This window comes from Salvelinus sp. IW2-2015, linkage group LG30 (genome assembly GCF_002910315.2).
Source record: "Salvelinus sp. IW2-2015 linkage group LG30, ASM291031v2, whole genome shotgun sequence".
In the NCBI taxonomy this organism is placed as follows: domain Eukaryota; kingdom Metazoa; phylum Chordata; class Actinopteri; order Salmoniformes; family Salmonidae; genus Salvelinus; species Salvelinus sp. IW2-2015.
Window position 1 is genome coordinate 16,773,523 of NC_036869.1, and position 22,579 is coordinate 16,796,101.

Sequence of the window (22,579 nt, forward strand, 5' to 3'; positions counted from 1 at the left end):
GATACACTGACCTGCCGATTGCCCCAATTCCCCCTCATTCTCTTCAGAACATGAAGACGTTCTGCCTTTTTGGCTGATATGTAGCTGTGCTCCTGGGGGGGCTACTCTCAATAGAGGAACTAGTGGTCTGCGGGTCAGCTGTTTGTGCATCCGCACCCGCCTGCAATTGCTAATAACCCATCCGCAACCTCCTGACTGCATGTGATAAAGTGGGAATCTGAGGCCCGTACCCAACCTACAAATACAGGAAATGCGCTATAGGCTACAGTCAGACTGCAGAATTTTTTGTTGTTGCCTGATTTAGATATGTTTCTGCTTATAATTTCGGACATTTTGGTAAGGATATTAGTCAACTTGTTTATAATTAAATGCATGTAGCTTCTCTTTTGTCATTATATGTTTCCCTAGAAGACGATTTAAAAAAAAAAAATTTACAGAATAATGTAATAGATCGATAGAATGAATGCTTCAATCTATAGTAGTTGACATCGGTAAAGTTTTCTATGTCATCTTTCACGGAGCAAAGACGTTTAGGGACTGGGGAGAAAATACAATAAAAAAACGGGAAAGATTTGCTGTGCAAATTGTCAAAATGACATCAGGTTGACCGGTTGTATAGAAAAAGAAAGCTGTGAAAACAACCCAAGGTGTTTCTGATAAGATTTCAGTTCGGCTTCGATGCATATTTTATGTGGTTGAAATACTGTCAGCTTTTATGATAAAGACAGCACCTTTGAGCATTGCATTCTCTCAAGATGCAGAAAGAAAGAAATCATATTTCCCCAGTCCTGTCCTTGTCCAAGTTTTACCTACATTTGGTGTATAATTTTACTGCAAGAAATGCTTAATTCTGTAGGAGTTATTTTTTAAAGCTATGTGAGGGGTTATAAACCTACAGTCAGTGCCCAGATTTCAGTTTCCATTGAACCCATCTAAATAGTAGGTTACAGTTCCCATGACGTGTCATAGGCCTATAGTATTTGAAGTCTCATCTTGTGACTGTCAAATTTGTATAGCGCCTCACAATCATCACACATATCACACACGATTCGCTGTGTGGGCTATTTGGTGCACGTAGAGTTAAGCCCTAMATTTTAGGTTCATGTACTAATACCAGATAGCCCAAAATAATGAAAGAAAAACCTTAATGTAGCCTATATAAATGACACAAGAATTATACATTGATGGATTTTTTAAAGGTATTGTTTCTCTTTCTTCAACCCGCCCGCTAGCCACCCTTCCCGCCCTTCAGCAACACAATATTTAATGACCCTAAACCCGTCCGCCCCAGGGATTATGGGTTATGAGTCAACCCGCACATCACTAATAGGAACTCATTCACCTACATCTTTGCAACTGACCTAATGCAATCCAAAAAACAAGACAGGGAGTCCATTCAGGGGCAGAATTTCCCACTTCTGAGCTCAGTGTTTACCTGGACTATGGTTCCTAAAGGCGTCTGGCTTTTTAGTAGGACGATGGTAAAAGTGACCGCTGCTGGGCTGGTATATAAACAACCTTGGAGGAATCTGACTCCGCTACAACAGGGCTACTGAAAACCTCTTAATGAGTTAGGATAAGGATAAATGTRGAGTGGCATGCTTGGCATGCTCAAGCACTCTCTAATGCTCACTCTGTTTTCTTTACTTTTGTTCCTCACAGGTAATCAGTCAGTTGGGAGGAAGAATTCAGCCCATACCTCTTAAATTCAGAACCATTCAGAATCCTGTCCTGTCCTCTGATTTGGGATTCCTACTGGATGTTCACTCTGTACCGATTGGCTCATCGAATCCCGCCGCCGTTGTTGGACGATTCAGAAGCTGAGGTAAGTAATTCTTTGTCCTTGAAGGAATAGAGAATGACAGCGAGAATGCTAATGTGACATAGTGAAGGAAATCTGAGGAGATGCTGAAAAAATAGGCCTACTAGTGGAGACTTGAGGCTTAGTGTACTTTTAGAGTCCTCTGTGGGGTTTCTTTGTACAAATGTGCCCTGTGGCAGCCAGATTAATCGGTCCAAGTACGAAGCTGGCCTATTTGTTTGATGCGGCCACCCAATAACTTGTGTTTTGATAAAAATGTTTGTCTCAACAAGCCTCTTTTCTCCTGTAATTGGGTTGAACTTGTGCTGCATCTCTGAGGTTGCCTCAGGACGCAACGAGGATCCCATGGGAAAGGCTCTGACCTGTTTTGAGTGAGAGCATTGGAACACATCCAGCAACATTTGTTGGTTAAGCAAGGGACCCTTATCTAGGGCATCGGATTTCGGATTTAAAAAAAATTGCACATTTTTGTTTTTCTGCTGTCGGGCCATTTTCCTGATGTGAACCGTGTTAACCATGTGAAGTGCCTCTCAGGTGCAGAGTGTGGTCACATCAAGTCAAGCAACAATTCCCATATTACAACCATAAACTGTTCCAAATCTGTTACGGGTCGTTCATTTTCAATACCTTTGACCGCACCCCTTTAGATTTGAACGAAACCTTCCGTACGTTTGCCCATGGTGGAAGTGGTCAGACAGTTACTTTTGGACCTGAATGCCAAAACATTTAGGAGATAGAGGTACTCAAAGTTGAGCCATTTAGCATACCCTACCCAACCATGAGACATCCATGTCTTCGTCACTGGAAAATATAAATGGTTGAGTAGGGCTGGTATTGGTATTGATGCATGGATCGGTTTGGGTTTTTACTTTACCTTCTATAACAGTATTTGAGTGTTTGGTTTGTTAAATGTGATAGGCTGTGTTTAACGTCCATTTTTATAGTTTACTTCGCTACTTGAGTCATCTCTCCGCTTTCTCTCTCCATGCCGCTTTCAACAGACCTAGCCCCGCCCCCTGTCACTCAAGGAGCGCATTTGTTGTTCCTCTACCACGAGMCACTTGCGTTCAGTCTGCATGGTCAATGCAGCACATGCAACAATGTTGATGACACGATGCTGTTTTTCTCTTCGCTTCTTATTATAAATCCACTTGCGTTCTATAATTGCACTATTAGTTTGTTTCTTACATCTGCAAACAGCTGGTTTTTATTTTCTTACCAAGTTGGGCCTAAATCGTGTTAGTAATAGTAATCACTAGTTAATTGGCTAGCTAATAAATATACTGAATCAGAGCAAACATAATTAGCTATACAGCTTCATAACACCAGTGATGGTGTAGACCTAAATCAGCATGTCGTATGGGCAAAAGTATCTTCAGAATCAAAGAGGAATACATGAGGCATGATTATGAAAGCTACATGAAGTAGCTAAGAGAAAACATTTGATGTACCCAAAGATTATAGGGTCCCCTAGGAAACACTTATCAACACTTTGGTTCCTACCCTGTCACAATAACTCTTCCCTGGCATTTTAATTCATTATCATGTCAAACAGCTGTATAGCTAATTATGTTTGCTCTGATTCAGTACATTTATTAGCTAGCCAATTAACTAGCGATTAGTATTACTAACACGATTTAGGCCCAACTTGCTAAGAAAATAAAAAGTAGCTGTGCCCGCTATTAAATTCTAACTATAGAATTAGAATAATCATTCCATATGACTCCAACAGTTCACCCAATTGTTTTGCTGTAAATTGCAAGTCAAATCGCAATTACAATATTTGGTTAAAAATAAGGCCTAGATTGTTTGCCAATACCTCGTGCAGACCTATGTGGCAGTGTGGAAATGCTTTTAAATGAGTGCAGAAATTAATGAAAATGCTGAAAAATTACTTTTGGTTGAAGTTGAACATCTAGAATGGAGGAAGACCCATTGAAATCACTGAGAATGTATTTATCACTCTAGGGTCACACACTACTCATTAAGATTTWAAAAAAAATTGTGTTATTAAAAAAAACGTCAAATACCGTCCATTTTTGTTTAAATACTGTGATATGATATCGGAGTTTACGGCATTTAGAAAGGAATTATTATTATTTTTCTCACTTTTTATTTTAAAAAGTATTTGCATGACATTATTAAATAGTGTGACAACCCTGTTAAATGATATCACCCAACCCTACGGTTAAGTTTTATATAATTTAACAGGGTTGTCAAACTATTTGATAATGTCTTGCAAATACTTTTTAAAATAAAAAGTGAGGGAAAAAATGATCCTTTCTAAATACGCGTAATCTCCAATGTTTTTCATTTTCGCATATGTTGTAGTGTAGACCCTATTTTACATAACCTGATGTGTTTGTGTCGTGCAATCATAGAAATATAATTCATAGAATGGACATATCCCTTCAGAGCACTGCTATTTAGCTGGTACATCTTTTACATTTTAATTTAATTGAAATGTTCACTTTCAGTTACTCCACAAAGATGGCACCCACTGTCAGATGTCAATTTAAATGGGAATGTCTATTGTATTATCTATATTTCTATGATTTTAATAGGAAGACTGACAGTATAATTTTAAGCAACTGATGTTCCCATTTGTCAACATTCTCTGGTGTGTGATCCTTCAACCATCTTTGCGCTTCCATTTGAAAGAGAGTACATTTATCAGCCAAAACATGACACCCACCCTACCCTGGTTTCAATAGCATGCTCTCTCTTAACCAGGCTGTATCACATCCGGCCGTGATTGGGAGTTCCATAGGGCGGCGCAGGTTTGTCCGGGATAGGCCATCATTGTAAATAAGAATTTGTTCTTAACTGACATGCCTAGTTAAATAAAGGTTAAATAAAAATAAATACAATTAACTGATGGTGGGCACAACATAAAAACCTCAGAAGATGTAAAATCGGGTCTAAACTACAACATATGCAAAAATGCTGAATAATCAGAGTTTAYGAGTTTTAAGAAAATTTACATTGAAGGTAAAAAAAAAAAAGGATAATTTTTATTAAAACACATTTTTTTAAAGAAATTATAAAAAGTTTGACAACCCTGTTTGTAAGCTTTTAAATCACATCAAACTCAACCGTTTATATTTTCCAATGATGAAGACATGGATGTCTCATGGTAGGATAGGGTGTGCGAAATGGCTCAACTTTGAGCACCTCTATCTCCTAAATGTTTTGGCATTCAGATCCAAAAAGTTACTTTCTGACTACTATCATTGGCAAATATTTATAGAAGCTTTCATTTAAATCAAAAGGGGTGCGGTTAAAAAGGGATTGAAATCAAATGGAACGTCCCTTACTGCAAACCTTTTTGGTTAAATTCAGATTATTCCGAATGTACGACTTGTAGAATATAGGCCTAATTGCTGTACAATTTATGATAATGGTTAAATAACATAGGAACCAAAGTGTCAGGGATCCTTTTTAACCGATTCCTTTGAATCTAACTTGCCTAACTAGATGTCTTTTAGACCCATTATTTGTGCCGTTTTGTAGATGTTCTCTTTCCTAGCAGCTCCACAGGTAACGCGCCATTTCCTAATTTCCTCTCACAGATGAAAGGGCTGAAGCATTGTGGCTTTATGCTGTGGAGCCATTATCGTCTGGAACCATTACTGTCAATCGCTGCTGCCTATTTTACAGTTATTAGCACAAAATGTTCATCTCTCCATGTGCATTACTTTCCTAATGGGATTTGGATGACTGCACACTTCAGGATGTCCTAGAATTTATTCTGTGAATTTCAGGTTTACCTCATACTCTACATCATTTTAGCGACAACTCAGGACAAAACAAAATAGTCTGATATTTTACATTTCAGGTAAAAGTATTCATAAAATTGAATACATTGCAGGCATTAAGTGCCATATCTATTGGCCTGCAGGTCAATATAGTGCTAGCCTTTGGAAGTCATCCTCCCCTGGGGGGACAGTTCAAATCCATTGACCTTTGACCTCCTGTCGCTAATTTCTTCTCCACTTCTGCTCAGCGCCTAGCTCTCGTAACGGACAAGCAGGGAGTGGTGGGTTAAGGGGGGTACGCTTTGTTGATATTTTCAGACTAGTCATATCCATCAAAAATGTGGGGGTGAAAAGCTAGCCCTGCCCGCTGTGAGCTAATCTGATTTAGCGGGGTCGAGGGAAGAAGGGGCGAGTGGGAGAGGGGAGATTTGGGAGAGGGGAGGCGCAGAGGGAGAGGCATCAGCTGCATAATTGGGGTGAGATGATGCACACAGGGAAACGGAGACGAACGCTGCTAAGCCTTTTGAACTCCAGTCAGGGGTAGATAGGCCTAATACGCCTCAGTTGGACGGCCATTTTGACCATTACTCAGTGGAGATAGAAGAAACCATTAACCTCACTACAGAACTGAGATGTGTTGTTGCTTGTGATTCTTCAAATGTCAGTCAACTTGTCAGTCCACAACTCTTTAATTTGGCTTTTTGCACATTAAGTGCATCCTTGTTATTTATTTTTCCAAGACTTTTGAAGGGTGTCCATTGAGTGACTAGTTGATAAGATATAGCTCACTCACAAATTTGTATTTGTGGTGGAAATGCAACAAAGAATCCTTCTGTGTTGTTTCTCTCAGAAAAGACTGTTGTGTTTAGATGGGTTGGAAGTATCATTTAGGTAATGTCAGGGAGAGCCTGGTGTCCATGGCAACAAGCCTCCTACCATGTCATGTGACCTCTCACCTGTGTGAGAAGGGGCTTGGGGAATTGTGAACCACAGGGTGGGGAGTCAGAGAGGACATTACACTTATTATAATGTTGCATGGGTTTAACCGCAAGTAGTCAAGTTGTTTCCGGTGTGCCTTCTCATACTTACATATCAATCTACCATTTCTATTTGGTAAAAGCATGTATTATCAGGGGAAGCCATCAACCGCCCATTGTCTCCATGTTGTTTTCTCCAAACCTTTTGAAAGCACATGGTGGGTAAAGGCCTGATCTAAAAGTCTTTAATGGTGGAAGTCGGGTAGAGGRGGGGGTTAAGCTGACTGGTCTGGCTCCCTGGGCGGGGCTTGACTTGGGGAAGGGGGAGATAGAAGCTTGAGCTGCTCAGTCCAGTTGTCAGGTCTACTTCTGTCTGTGGATTAAACCGGATCAGATCAGTGCCCCCCTGTAAAGTGCTCTAAGCCCCGCCTCCTTGAGCCCAGAACGGCAGATGGACTGTTGCCATGTGAAGGTATTTCCCCTCATTTAAACAGGCACTGTCAAGTTGTGGTGGCATAGACAATGGGGGTGATGGTGTACTTGTCCTGGGTCGGCCTGATTTTAGCCTTACTTGGAGACTGCCCTGTTTGGTGGCATGAAGAAAGTGCGCTAGGGAGGGATACACATGTTCTGAGGTATAGATGAAGGTCAAAAGTATGTGACCAGATCATTGACCAGTTTGAGGGTGTTCCAGAAAGTTATGTTCGGGTAAACCTTACACTTTTGAACACCTTATTTCTTTTTTGGCAAGTGAAAGAAGGCAAACAAGTCTTTGATCCCCCTACAAACCATTTTTGGGAAGCGTTCTCCATTCCTTAAAGCTAGAGCCCTTGATATATAACGTCAAGGGATTTTTAAATCTATTGGGGGGGGGGGGGAATAGACAAACATTGGCAGTAGAATGGCCTTTCTGAAGAGCTCAGTGACTTTCAATGTGGCACCGTCATAGAATGTTCATCAAGTTTCTGCCCTGCTAGAGCTGCCACAGTCAACGTCTAGGAGCTACAATGGCTCAGCCACTTGCTGAAGCACGTAGCGTGTAAAAATTGTTTGTCCTCTGTTGCAACACTCACTCCCGAGTTTCAAACTGCCTCTGGAAGAAACGTCAGCACGAGAACTGTTTGTCGGGAGCGTCATGAAATGGGTTTCCGTGGCCGGGCAGCCGTACACAAGCCTAAGATCACCATGCGGAATGCCAAGCGTCAGCTGGAGTGTTGTAAAGCTCGCCGCCATTGGACTCCGGAGCAGTGGAAACACGTTTGGGGAAACACGTTTGTTTCAGCATGAAAATGCTCCCGTGCACAAAGCGAGGTCAATTAAGAAATGGTTTGTCGAGATTGGTGTGCAGGAACTTGACTGGCCTGCACAGAGCCCTGACCTAAACCCCATCAAACACCTTTAGGATGAATTGGAATGCCGACAGCGAGCCAGGCCTCATCAACCAACATCAGTGCCCGACCTCACTAATTATTTTGTGGCTGAATGGAAGCAAGTACCCGCAGTAATGTTCTATCTAGTGGAAAGCCTTCCCAGAAGACTAGAGGCTGTTATAGCAGCAAACGCGGACCAACTCCATATTAATGCCCATGATTTTTTAATGAGATGTTCAACGAGCAGGTGTCCACATACCTTTGGTTATGTAGTGTATTTCTAAAATACTCCAAAAATACCACAGTCTTTTCTGGCTTTTACAACCTCAAGTAAGCTTCCCATTTAATCCTGTGTCACGTACCTTTTGCGTCTTTTAGCGATTCGATTCTAGTTCTTAATGTGCCATGGCATAGTATAGTCTATGGCTCTTAGCTTCGTACAGTACACATCACCGTGTTATGCCAGATACTGTATCAAGCACCAGCTAGAACTTTTCCCTCTCCAAACGTAGCCGAGCCCTTCTTGATCCTGTGAACCTTAGAGGATATGGGGCTTTTTACTTTGGAGTTTTGGGATGACATTTTGACAGTGCAGAAAAGCAGCGCAGATATCAAACTGCACATGTTGCATTCATTTTTAAAAAACTCAACAAAAAAAACTCGCTTCGTTGTTCAACCTGTACGTTTTTACTCGATTCTTTTGGATTGGGCTATGAGCTTGAACCAATCTCCATCTCATCAGACTCCTCAGACATCTCACGTTTCCCTGGTTTGCCATGGCAATGCACCATGACCTCTAACCTATAGTCCTTGCAGCCTCACCATCCTTATTCTCCCTGCAGGATTTTCCCAGACATTTGACATTAGTTCTGGTAGTGTTCTCCTCCAATCAAGTAGAGCATGACTGATWCAAGACGATGCACTGATTGACGTCACCAGCGTAACTTATTGTGCAACCCTTTTTTTATGTATCCCTTTTTGAGCTACAATATCCTCCGGGAATCTCTGCACTGACACGTGATACAGTGCCATCTCTGCCAAGAGTCACTCTCATGGTTAAAACGTACCAGCAGTGCATTGGCTAAGGCAACGCCTATGCAATATTTACACTCTGCAATTAATATGATTGGATAAGCATGTTTGGATCATGGCACAAAATGGCTGACCTCTGAACCTTGACTCGTGAATATACATTTTTCGCTCTTGAACTTTGCCCAATGCCCACACAAGAAATGTCATGGGTCTGCCGAATTTGAATTTGATAAAGCTTTTCAATTCAGTATATGCAAATTACACAACATTAAGCAGTTGACTAAGACAAATTTTGATTTCCAAGAAAAGAGGGTTCAAGGACAGCCCTACTCTATTACCTGATCTCAGACCTATTGTCCATCTTCCCTAGCTATTCATTTAAGTTATTTTAATGAAATACAGCTATTCTGTTTCCTGAGCACAAGAGATTGCTTGTTCATTAAAGAAATCCTGATTAGAATGAAAGAGTGATTACGGTGTGGCAGCCACGTGAAGGCTACCGCCTGCTCATTTGTCTAATGGAAGACGACTTAGAGCTCCCTCAAAAGCCATTCATTAGCTTAAGTGGACCCTCAGGGTTCCGGACTCTTTTCCTCTCCACCCCTTCCTCCAGGAACGTAAGTGACCACATTGCTCGTTGTCTGGTTGTGCGCTTTTGGCTATAATGTTGTCAATGTACTGACAGTGCAGAAAAGCAGCGCAGATATCAAACTGCACATGTTGCATTCATTTTTTGGATTGTAGGTTCATGCTCTACAACATTCGCAGAGTACGACCCTGCCTCACRCAGGAAGCGGCGCAGGTCCTAATCCAGGCACTTGTCATCTCCCGTCTGGATTACTGCAACTCGCTGTTGGCTGGGCTCCTTGCCGGTGCCATTAAACCCCTACAACTCATCCAGAACGCCGCAGCCCGTCTGGTGTTCAACTTTCCCAAGTTCTCTCACGTCACCCCGCTCCTCCGCTCTCTCCACTGGCTTCCAGTTGAAGCTCGCATCCGCTACAAGACCATGGTGCTTGCCTACGGAGCTGTGAGGGGAACGGCACCTCCGTACCTTCAGGCTCTGATCAGGCCCTACACCCAAACAAGGGCACTGCGTTCATCCACCTCTGGCCTGCTCGCCTCCCTACCTCTGAGGAAGTACAGTTCCCGCTCAGCCCAGTCAAAACTGTTCGCTGCTCTGGCACCCCAATGGTGGAACAAACTCCCTCACGACGCCAGGTCAGCGGAGTCAATCACCACCTTCCGGAGACACCTGAAACCCCACCTCTTTAAGGAATACCTAGGATAGGATAAAGTAATCCTTCTAACCCCCCCCCCCCCTTAAAAGAGTTAGATGCACTATTGTAAAGTGGTTGTTCCACTGGATATCATAAGGTGAATGCACCAATTTGTAAGTCGCTCTGGATAAGAGCGTCTGCTAAATGACTTAAATGTAAATGTAAATGTAATGTCAGGAATAGTTAGGAAGGTGTAGATTGGAGTTGTGTCTTGGCTCCTTAGACTGTAGGTGCACACAGGTGTGTATAGAGAGAGACACACGTATAAGGGATTTGTCTTATTGCATTGTCCTTAACACAAGACAATTGACATTTACAATGACTGAGCTTATTAAAAGGACTTTCAAAGGACTTTCTCTCAGTATGTCCCATGTGATGATAGCAGCAAGCAAATGTAAGATACTGTGCCATATCTTTTGGGTTAATTCATAACTAAACATCCCTTATCTGTCTGAGTCTGTGTCCTAAGGGCCAACACTTTATGGGGTTCATTCCTCAAAGTGTCTCCACGAACAAAGCTTCAACAGATGAGGGTTGGAATGCAATTAGCGAAATAATGACCTTACAAATAGAGATGGCAAGCTTTCCTGGGGATATTCCTCAAGCTAATTGACATTCAAGGCAGATATGAGGGTCTCCTACTTTCCCTTTCTTCTGCATGCACACACAATCCCATTGGCTACCATTTTTTGCTGTCACATATAATATTCCCATATCTCAAGGACATAATGCCCCTCAAAAGAAGTGTATTGCCTGTGTGTATCTTTCATTTACAATCCACTCGTGTACACACAGGCATGCGCAGGTCGGACGTGCGCGCGCACACACACACAGAGAGCCAATTACTTTGCAACAAGGACCTGTTGGTTCTGCTGCAGTCCCGGTCTGACTGTACAGTTTTAGCCACCCTGTTTGCAGTGTTAAACTGTGGAGCATTGTTAGTAAACACCCACAGTCACCTATTCTACAGCATTGGGGAGCCTGTGCAGTTCACTCGCTATGCATGTGGCTGAGACACATACATCTTCATCTTCCCTTACAGTGGGGCCAGCTCCCCTCCCTCTGTCCGCCCCTTCTCTGCGCTCTGTGTTCCGTTCCCTGTTGTCTGTCTGTCGTATCTTGTCCCCTCTCTACGTCTGTCTCTGATCTGTGTCTGTGTCTATGTAGTACGATCGGTCAATGAGTGCACATTACTCCCGCTCCAAAGCAGATACATACAACATATAGTGACACACAACACACACACACACACACACACACACACCACACACACACACATCATAGCACACATCTACTAGCAGTCAGTGCATCACGCGTCACAGCAATCACACCACACCACACACACCACACACCACACACACAACCATGCGAGCATGTGTGCGATCGAGCATCTTGACGAGTCCAGCAGCTATCCGAGACGATGTGACCTAAGTGTGCGATGTGAGTTAGTGGAGGAGGATGGAGGAAGTAGTGACGACTGATTGTGTCGTGGATGTCACTATAATAGTCTGTAATGCATTCTCGCTTTGGAGTGAATGTCTGCACCTTTGCGAGTGGAGCTGAAAGGACAGACCGGAGGCAAAGCCAGGGAGAAGGGGCAGGTAGAGAGGAAGGGGGTGGTGTGGGGTTTTACTGGGTTGAGCAGAACTCAGCAAGAACCCGTTTGTCCTCGTCAACTCCAAAGATTGTCCCTGTACCCCCACTCCCCCCCCTCCTCCCCTTTTCACCTGTTCACTGCCTCTTTTCAGAGAGTACCTCTTCCCTGCTCCTTCTCCTGCTCCCCCGTCTCATTCTTCTCCATTTCTTCATCCCCCTCTCTCACCGGAGGGGCCTCTTTAGCTCTCCTTTCTTCCCTCCTTTTGCACGTGATGTCTGTTCTCCTAAAAAGAATGCCTCTTCCTTGGCATTTTCGCTTCTCTTCAGCTTTGGGTGCATTCTTGATATTTGCTCTCTCTCTCTCTCGCTTGCTCTCACTCCCTCGCTCTTTCCGTCCTTAATGGTCTTTCTCCTCTCTTTTGCTTATCTTTCTGCTCACCCTTTCTTCTTGTCCTACCTCTTCATTCTCTCCCTCTCTCCTCTTTCCGCGCACTACATGTGGCCCGACCTGTCTGACAGCCCCTCCCATGATGACAGGTGTGACAGTGACGGTCTTGTTGTTACTACCTCTTATCTTGTTATTACGGCCACACCTGTCAATGTTTTTTTAGGTTATGTTAATTCTGTCTTATCGTCTACAGGTAGGACGACGTCTCGTCTTACCCTGAACCAAGTCCTCACAAAAACTCACGTGTGAATGCACACATTTACTGTACTGTACATACTTGGAGTGGATATTAGCTTCACGTAACACATGAGCCTACACAACCATCACATGCATCACATCAGACATCTCAACAAGGATGTCAGAGTGAACCAGCGCGGTACGCTGTCTGTAATACGATCTTGATAAGTCGATACAACCCAGGAATACTGAGGCAGACGTCACACTGGGGTTGCATAGCTGGATTCCGGACACTGTGTGCTGGTCTGCGCTATGGCAGAGATTAGAGAATGAGAGAAGAAGAGAAAAACTAGGATGCCTCTTCAAAAAGCATCTCTGAGCAAGTGTGTTGATCTAGAACCAGCTCCCTCCTGTCAAAAAGATCTTATTCATCATTAGGATCTGAAAGGTATAACTGATCCCTCCTACTCCGAGAATCTTTGTAAGGCTGACTGGTATTGACAAATATCAATACTTTTAAAGAAAAGTGATTAAAAAAAAAATTAAAAAAAAGTTTTAGAGCAGTATATGACAACATTAATGAGGATATCATATGCCCATGAAATATGATATCGACACATAAATGCTCTTTTCCAATTGGACAACATCCAAGTTCCACACCTTCTAATTTGGAAGCTATTGAAATTGTGGCTTTGGCTGCAGTGTGTGAGAACAGCATTTAGTTCACGTCACCCCTGCAAAAGTGTGCCAACATCGTGCTGAAAACTGGTGATATGCCATATTGCTTCATCCGTGTTGCAAAGACAATAGCCTTTATATCACCCAGCCATAGAAGGTACTATAGTCTTTGGCAATCAAAGTAAGAACTATCTGTCACAATGATAATATCACCATCTATGTTTCTGTTTTCTATTGTCGAAAGTCTACCGACTGTTCTCTGGCAGAGGGCTGTGTGGTGTACTGCTGAGGGGGTGTTTGGTGATTGGTGGTGGGAGGAGGGTCCGGGTGTATGAAAGTATTACACACGTGACCGYTAAGAAAACAGGTCTCCAGTAAGACCCTATAGGTTATTTATCGTAATGAACGATATCAGTTAAAGGTCCACGATAAGTGGTTGGTTTGGTCAATGTCGATCATTTCCTGTTTATCGTCTCATCTCTACGAGGAAGTGCAGTTGTTTGTGGGATGACTGAGCAGTGAGGACCGGTGAAAGTGTGTGGTCTGTGTGCGCATGGGAAGGATATGAGTGTGTGTGGTGTGGTTACGGTAGTTTGTTAGGCCACTAGTACACGCTCGCATCAATGCACACATGCGTGCACACACACAGTGCCCAACAAAAACTAGGCTAGTCCAATCACCTCAGGGGAAGAAATAAATAATCAAATGTTAATTGCTGGAATGAGTCTGAGAACCAATCATAACGACCCCTAGCCGTTGGGTCAGCTACCTCCTCCCTCCCTCCTCCTCCCACCCACATCCCTCCTCCAACGGTCTCTCCGTGTGAAACCGACACAAACGCTAACCAAATATGGCCGTCCATCCTAGCCTGCCTCTGCAGCCGTGTCCCTGAGCTGTGACTAAAATCTTCCGAAGTCTCCCGCTACGATGAGACGGCGCAAAGGCACATTTAGCCTTCCCTCACAGGGGCTGCTTCATGAACACTTAAAAAGCACTTAAGAACTTAAGAAACAAAGCTTCAAAATAAAAACTCCCAACAGAGATAGCTAAGCTGGCAAAAGTTGCTGTGCTTTGAACACAACAGAGAGCCATCAAACGCTTTCTGCTGAGGCTCCCTACCAGCACCCTAAATGTATTCTTCAGCAGAATCAGTACCCACTCTTCTTCCTTATATAGGGGATCATTGCGAAGACTATGTTGATTTGTTGCAGGCTTCCAGGGACAGCCTTTCAAACGGATAAGGGCCGTCCAGATACCCAGCAACCCCCTCTCTTGTGTTCCCGAGGACCAGGGTAAACGCAGATGGTAAACAACAAACATACCGCTCTCTTGTTTGTTTGTTGGGTTTTCTCCAGTTTCGGTTGACCAGCCCTTCGTCAGCATTCACAGAGGGTTTTAGCTACACATTCCTCAGTAAGAACATTAAAAATGACTATTTCTGGAGCCACTATAGTCCTTCCTCTTTTCTGTTAGGTATTTCTGGATATATTTACCCACTGAGGTTTTAAATTTTTTACATTTTCTCCATCCTCATCTATTGCCAACCGACTTGACTCGAGTCAAGACAAAACCTGCATCCTATGTCTCTGAGTTCTAAGTGGAGCCACTCTGTTGTGGGACAGGGGCTTCAAATAGACTCTGGGTAAAATGCTAGTTTAGCGCAGTGCGCTTTCCTTTCATGTGGCCTGGGGGCTGCCAGGCACTGTGACGTTTTTGTATTATTCATATGTGTCCCTTCAGGATGACTGTCAATAAATAATGCAAGGGGGGTTAACAGCATTTTTGGGTGTCCTTGGTGGCGGGCAGCTTTAGGAGACAGGTGTGTGTGTGTTCATGTGTGTGCATGTGACTGGGTGTGTGCATGTGACTGGGTGTGTGCATGTGACTGGGTGTGTGCATGTGACTGGGTGTGTGCATGTGACTGGGTGTGTGCATGTGACTGGGTGTGTGCATGTATGCGCTAGTGAACCTGTGCATGTTTGGCTGATGGCTGCCTGCTTGCCTGCCTGTCAGGAAAAGCTTCTCTCTCTGGCGTTTTAAAATCCACATTTCAGTCTCCCGCGGTGCCCGACGCTGTCGTGATGTGCGTTTCGGAGCTTTTCTCCCCAGTGGCTTCCATAATAAAGCTTCTGTATTCAGACCCACAGTTGCTTGTGTAGACAGACACACACACACAGGCTTTGTCACATACACACACACCTGCGTTCTCTCTCTCTCACTGTCACACACACACCCACTCAAATTCTCTCATTCTCTCTCTTCCTCTCTGTCTCACACAGACCTACACACAGAATTGATATTCAGCCCTCATTATGCCTGCAGAAATAAGTAAAACTGGATCAATGGGCGTCGGACGACTGGCTTTGGATCACGGCGGGGCCAACCGCATTATGGAACTATTTGAATATGGTGTTCAGGGACCACTTAGAGGACCCACACACCATCCTATGAAGGTCCTGTGACAGTCTGTGCTTCTGAAGAATGCCCCATGGCTGTGTATCGGTTAGGGTTGATTTGATGATAAAGGTTTTTGTCATTTGAACTCGTGATTGTATTGATTTGAGTCCATGGTCTGTGCAATATGAGTCTCAATTTTGATTGCAGTCGCCGCCCTGTCCATCGATCTCTCCCCCCTCTCTTCCTCACTGTTCTTCCCCACTCTCTTTAACTTCTCTCACTCTTTCTTTCTACATTCCTCTATCTTCTTCTCTCGTCTTTCTGTCATCATATCATATGATCATCCTTTGCTTCTCTGCCTCCCTCTGTGCCCCCCTTTCMCCCCACCCTGTCCCCCTCCCTAATTGACTTTTAATCACCGTTTTACATCATGTTTTGATATTCAAATTAGCCCTGTCAGCYGGGTTAGAGCTCAGGTCTTTTATTCCAACCCTCAGCCCTCCATCTCTTCCCCCTTCCCCTCTCTCTCCCTCCTTTAAGAGGGGTTGTTACATGAGCACGTCCCTATTAATTGCATGTTTAATGTGTCTGTTTATCTTCAGAGGGGCTGGAATGCAGAAACGGTCTCATTGAAACAGGCACGCACATGCAAGCGAGTCGATGTTTATCTTTCGAAAAATTGCTGTTGGTGGTTTGCTGCAGCGTGTACATTACACAGGCTCTTGATGGATTTGTGGGAAATCTGTTTCTATATAAAGCCTGTCGCCTGCTTCCCAGTCAAAACAGTTTGCGCGTATATTATGAAAATGTTATGACGTTTTTTTGTTAGTTTTGTTGTTCAGCAGGTTTTTTTTGTACAACCTTTTTTCTTGAGGCAAGTCGAAGTTCAGTAGTCAAAGTCTACACCCCTTCTGTGTTTGGTCAACAGTACTACTCCTAGTAGGAGTGGCAACTATGGACGGGATTCTTCAATTACATGTTGTCATTCAGTGAGAGACGACTAGTTTTCAATGTACATTTTTTTCACTGAAATACTCCACCAAATATCTTAGTTGCTCAATTCTACATCTAAGACTTCCTCTGCAAAAATGTCAAAATTAATTACAGATTTCTTTATGAATTCTGACTATTTTGAGGAAGTGCTATGACTGTTGTTGTTGCTACGGTGGCTCAAGAGGAACAAACAGTAATATTGCTGCTTTTTTCCTCCTTTCTCAAGCGAAGGTCTTTAGGGAGTATGCAAGCACAGACGTTCACGTGGCCTAGCCGAGTCCTGCTAGGAGTAAACTGAACCTATGTATGCGGACGCCTTTASACGTTATGTTTTTGTTCCAAGCTCTGCTGCGAGCCAGTTTTATTTACAACGTTTTTAATATTTTGGTCATCTTGTCCTTGTTGGGTGGACAGCCTTGCCAGCGAAATGTTCCTCTGGAGATTGTACTCCTCCTCTATTGCTGGGAGCAGATAGCCATCTTCACTGTCAGTCTGAAGACGAGCTTGAACTTTTTCCAGACCTATAGCTTGTATCGCGGGGGTCTGGAGCCTCTTCCTCACGGCAAAATCTGGAGTCCACTTCTTTGGAGGGTGTTGACGTCATTGGCTGGGCTGAACTGGGTTCAGGTTGGTCCCGTGTGATACAGTGCATAAGACAACTCAATAATAGAAATGGACACTAGCTTGATTATTCCACTATCAAACATTCTAAGAGCTAAATGGCAACTTAYAATAATATTATGACTCAAGTAGCAAATGCATGTGATAAAGCTGTGTATTCTTATGGAGATAAGTGGTACAAATCATAGCAAGAGAAATCAAAGGTAACTGTGGTGACAAATTGCATAACATTATTTACTCTCAGGTGTAGTGGKGATTTTGTTGCCGATAATGTAGAGGTGGTGGTCACACTTTGCAAATACTAAAGGTGGAAACAGAGCGAGACATTTATCTAGCTAGTTAGCTACATCCTTCTCAATAATCTCCATCCATGATTACCGAAGGAAAATTGAGGGTTTTATGAGCATTTTGACTAGTTTAGGTACAGCTTTGATAACTTGCACACGCCATATGGCTTTTTAGTAGCCTGAAGACATGCTAGCTTTTTTAGCTATATGGCTAGGTGGTATTAGTAGGGTAGATAAATAGTACAGTGGGGCAAAAAAGTATTTAGTCAGCCACCAATTGTGCAAGTTCTCCAACTTAAAAAGATGAGAGAGGCCTGTAATTTTCATCATAGGTACACTTCGACTATGACAGACAAAATGAGAAAAAAAATCCAGAAAATCACATTGTAGGATTTTTTATGAATTTATTTGCAAATTATGGTGGAAAATAAGTATTTGGTCACCTACAAACAAGCAAGATTTCTGGCTCTCACAGACCTGTAACTTCTTCTTTAAGAGGCTCCTCTGTCCTCCACTCGTTACCTGTATTAATGGCGTAGACGTAGGTGTATTCACGTCTCTTATACACATCTAGATGTGTATAAGAGACAGGCCACCATGCTGTGTTGTCATGTGTTGCTGCCTTGCTATGTTGTTGTCTTAGGTCTCTCTTTATGTAGTGTTGTCTCTCTTGTCGTGATGTGTGTTTTGTCCTATATTTATATTGTATTTATTTTTATTTTTAATCCCAGGCCCCAGTCCCCGCATGAGTCTTTTCGCCTTTTGGTAGGCCGTCATTGTAAATTAGAATTTGTTCTTTAACTGACTTGCCTAGTTAAATAAAGGTTAAATAAAATAAATACATCAACTTCTCACACCCGGGAACTGCACGCCACGGCAGTGCTAACAACTTTGCATCTTCACTCAGCAAGCAGTAGGATGACAACAAACTTTGCCTGCGACTCCACAACCCACCTCAAATATACATGCCCCATATTCAGAAAGGAGAGGAGGGRTGAGAGAACGGAATGTTGAGGCTTTGTGGGAAATGTAGGAAACTGAAAAGTCAGAGGAAGCTAGGGAGATGATTGCAAAAATCTTGGAGGSTAAGGGAAAATACTGTTTTATGAAAAAACGTAACAGATTAAGTGATTTAGCAGGTTTTTTTCACTACAGTACATGTAAGGATGCTCTTAAGATATTAACTGAAAACCTTTCAATTTTTCATTTAACGGCCTCAAGGGAGAGCAACAGCAAGCGGCAACTCGAGTTCAAAGCGKAAATCTCCTAAATTAGCTAATTTGTTATATTTCAAAYGCAAACTTTTGCTGTGAAACTTTTGTCAGATCAGAAACCGGAGAGAAAATGCATGTTAGGTCTAAATATTTATATATGACAAGTTGGGGGTTCGGTTGAGAAAACGGAGTAACATACAGTCACAGTATATCAAAATACAGAACTGTAACTCTAGGAAAAATATAGCCTATGATACAGAACAAGAAAGCAAATGCTTGCTTCAACGCTTAATTTCCCACTGAAAGTTGCTTAAAGGCTGTATTGTTGGACCACTGCTAGCATACTGGCTTTGATATCTAAACTGGGTACTAAGAAACATATTCACAAGTCCGATCCTATTCTCAAAACTTTTCTCATGACTCTTTTGGAGTTTGGCTTGACTGAAAGACAAGCCTCCGCTGAGAGGAGCTCTTTGATGGCCTGAATAGAGAAGATTTCACCTTATTTGATAGTTAACTTAGCTGGTTGACATAGCATTACATCGTATTACACTATATTGCAGTCATTTAGGCAATCTATATCCAGAATGACACATAATTGAAAGTGATTTGAGAAAGAGCTGTGCGAAATATTTGTAGTGCTTGATCGTTGAAAGAAGCTGGATGGAGTGAGTGGTCTGAGAGAAATACTGTACAGTAGTTTGGAATGACCAGAGGGTACAGTTAGATGAAGCTTGTTGTGGCTGGGTACAGCGTGGGAGTGATGATCAGTCGTTGAAAGAGACCAAAGATGAAGAGGGAGGGAGGGAGGGAGGGAGGGAGGGAGGGAGGGAGGGAAAAGCTAAAAGTAGCAATAGAAGAGCAAAATAAGATTGTTGAAAGAAACTTGAGGGAGAGAATATAGTGCAAGATATATAGTTTAGAAGCTTCTGGATTGGAGGAGATATGGATGGGAGATTGTTTAGAGGCCAGTGGGAGCGAGTGATGTTAGACTGTGCCTAGAAGGAGGGATGGTAGATGCTAGAGATTACTTATAGAATGTTTTTCTCCCTATTTAACGTGCAGCTTCTGAATATTTTTCTTATCCCTTGACTTTGTTTGGTGTAGCCATGTCACTTGACGGGATGGGAGTGATGTTACCCAGTTAACAGGAGCAACCTTGTAGTTGGTAGTGTTCTGTGAGGCAGTGCCCTYGGGCTCATCTCAGGGAATAGGAGTGTATGTGAGGTGAACTAGGGTGAATAAGGGTAATTTAAGAAGCCCCCATAGAGAGAGAGTCTATTTGATTTAATTCTGGATGCCCACTCTCACACTGTTTGCAAAACAAGAAATGAAACTACATGTGAGCCAATTTTATTTTACCCAGTTAGCTAAATGGTTAGATTGGGACCTAGAGGTAAAGATACATCTTTAGGTCTCAGACAAAGTGACTCACTTGCAGCTTAAACTTGAAAGACCTTCCTTTCTCCCTGCATCTCTTCTTTTTCCGTCTCTCGTTTTACTCTCGCTTGCGTGGCTAGGTCCGTTCATTGTGGGAACTGCCATGTTTGCCCAGAGGCTGTTCTCATTCCCTATGGGCATGAGTGTGTACGTGTGTATGTGTATCTCTTTTGTCACTCTTCTGACACTTCAARTGTTGGGGCTGGGGCTGCCATTAGGGTTGAACATGGCTCATTAGCATAATTACTTTTCTGTTGGAGGGTCATTATAGCTGGCACGGCGCATTGGCACTCTGTAATGGGAGACATTTGATTGGCCTTTTCATTTATTTGGCGTTATTTAAAGGGGTGCGAAAATGGCTTGACTTTGTAGATGTTGCACATAACCACAGATCTAGGATCAGACATTCCTACCCACAATTTTAACTTAAACCATTAGGACACGAAAAAATATCTTACCCTGCATCAGTAATTAGGAGCAACTTTCTTCTAGCGCTTTAGAAATGGGAAGGCGTCAAGGCTGTCTTCTGTCTCCAACACGAGGCCTATTTGCTGACCAAACTCGGAGGGGTTGCTTTGTGTATCTGTAATAGGAGTCAGTTCGGTGTGCAAAGCACATACCAAACATTACACTATCTATGTTTTGCCCCATGTATTTCCACTAAACATAGTCACTGAAAAGCAGCCTAGCCAGTTGCACAGGCCCCAGCAATGTGGTTTACCCCCTAATCAGTGTCGGTGTGTTTTTCAACCAGCATTGTGACTTGGGTTGAATATTTTTTGCAAATATTTCTTCACWAAAAAAAAATCACTTTTCTCCCGGGTAACCAGTATGTCCCGCCAAAACCGGAAGTGTCATTCTAAAGCATTATAAAGCATATGAATATCTCTGGATTTGATTAGAGCGTTGATCAGCATGAAAATTCAAGCCTGATGCTACCTGAGCCTGATGAGCCATACATTAAATACATGTTATGATCCCAAGGCCCAAAAAGCCCAAATGACAGTGCCGTTATCCAATACAGCATATATAATATACTGTATAAGCAACCACAAATTACGCATGAAAGAAAAACATAAAAGTCCATAGATGTAGCTATGCTCTTTTAGGAAATAAATGAAACAAGCTCCAATAGGCTAATCTTTTTGAATGTGGAGTSTATTACTGTATTGTATTATATGACTGGAATTACGTACCTCGTTCAAACCATGAAGATGGGAGAGAACATGGGACGCTGGTGCAGGACTTGTGTCCTACAAAGTTACAATTATAGGCTAGCAAATCTGACTTTAATTTTGAAATATAATAGTAGTATAGTTAGTCTGAAGCATAGGCTATCTTTCACAATATTTCCCCTAAAGTTGTGCGACGTGCATATTAGCCTCCTGTTCTTCCTTCCTAGGACTAGAATATATGATTAGAATAATGTAGACGGCTTTCACTTTTCTTCACGAAGATTGAATGGTTATGGGTGACTGGTCTGAATAAATAACTGCTAGTCTACTGCCATCGCGTGTTCTTTCTTAATTCAAACGTCCCGTGAGTTCAATTGGCTGCTGTATTTTAACATCAGCAAACAAGAGCTGGCATCCCTCTTCATCATTGTAATGACATGCTTGAGTAATATGGGACTAGAATAAGATGTAGATGGCTTTCACTTCTCTTCATGAAGATTGAATGGTTATGGGTGACTGATCTGAATAAATAACTGCTATAGCCTACCGCCATCGCACGTTCTCTCTTCTTTCAAACTCACATCCCTCTTCGAAAAGTCTTTGCCCTCAATTAGTCGGGGCATGGACTCTTCTTGAAACAAACCGGTACCCCTGGCACCTACTACCATACCCTGTTCGAAGGCACTTAAATCTTTTATCTCGGCCATTCACCCTATGAATGGCACACGTACACAATCAATGTCTCAATTGTCTCTAAGCTTAAAAATCCTTCTTTAACCTGTCTCCTCTCTTTCATCTACTCTGATTTGAAGTGGATTTAACAGGGGAAATCAATATGGGATCATAGCTTTCACCTGGATTCACCTGGTCAGTCTATGTCATGGAAAATAGGCAGGTGTTTTTTTAAATCTTTGTCGTGTGTGTGTGTGTGTTGTGTGTGTGTGTGTGTGTGTGTGTGTGTGTGTGTGGTGTGTGTGTGTGTGTGTGTTGTGTGTGTGTGGTGTGTGTGGTCGTGTTTATATATACAGTTAAGTCGGGAAGTTTACATACACTTAGGTTGTGAATACAGAATTATTGTGAATCATCCTATATTGTCCTAACATCTTTTACTCCCTCGCAACAGTTGTGGATATCAACACACCCCACACACTCATAACACACTCAACCCTTTTCCCCCACAACAACCATAGACTACGATTCTCAACAGTTGCAACATCCCAGAGCCCAACTCAAGAAAGGTCTTGATTTATGAATGCATATACAGTTGAAGTAGGAAGTTTTACATACTCTTATATTGGAGTCATTAAAACCTTC

At 42.7% G+C, this 22,579-nt stretch overlaps 1 protein-coding gene across 3 annotated transcripts in view; it reads left to right on the plus strand.

Moving 5' to 3' along the window:
- LOC111954961 (semaphorin-6D) overlaps positions 1-22,579 on the plus strand; it is a 130,565-nt gene that overhangs the window by 20,949 nt on the left and 87,037 nt on the right. For all 3 annotated transcript variants that reach the window (XM_023974937.1, XM_023974940.1, XM_023974938.1), the window contains one exon: positions 1,663-1,825. The gene's annotated coding sequence lies outside the window, so the exon portion shown is untranslated. The remainder of the gene's footprint in view (positions 1-1,662; positions 1,826-22,579) is intronic.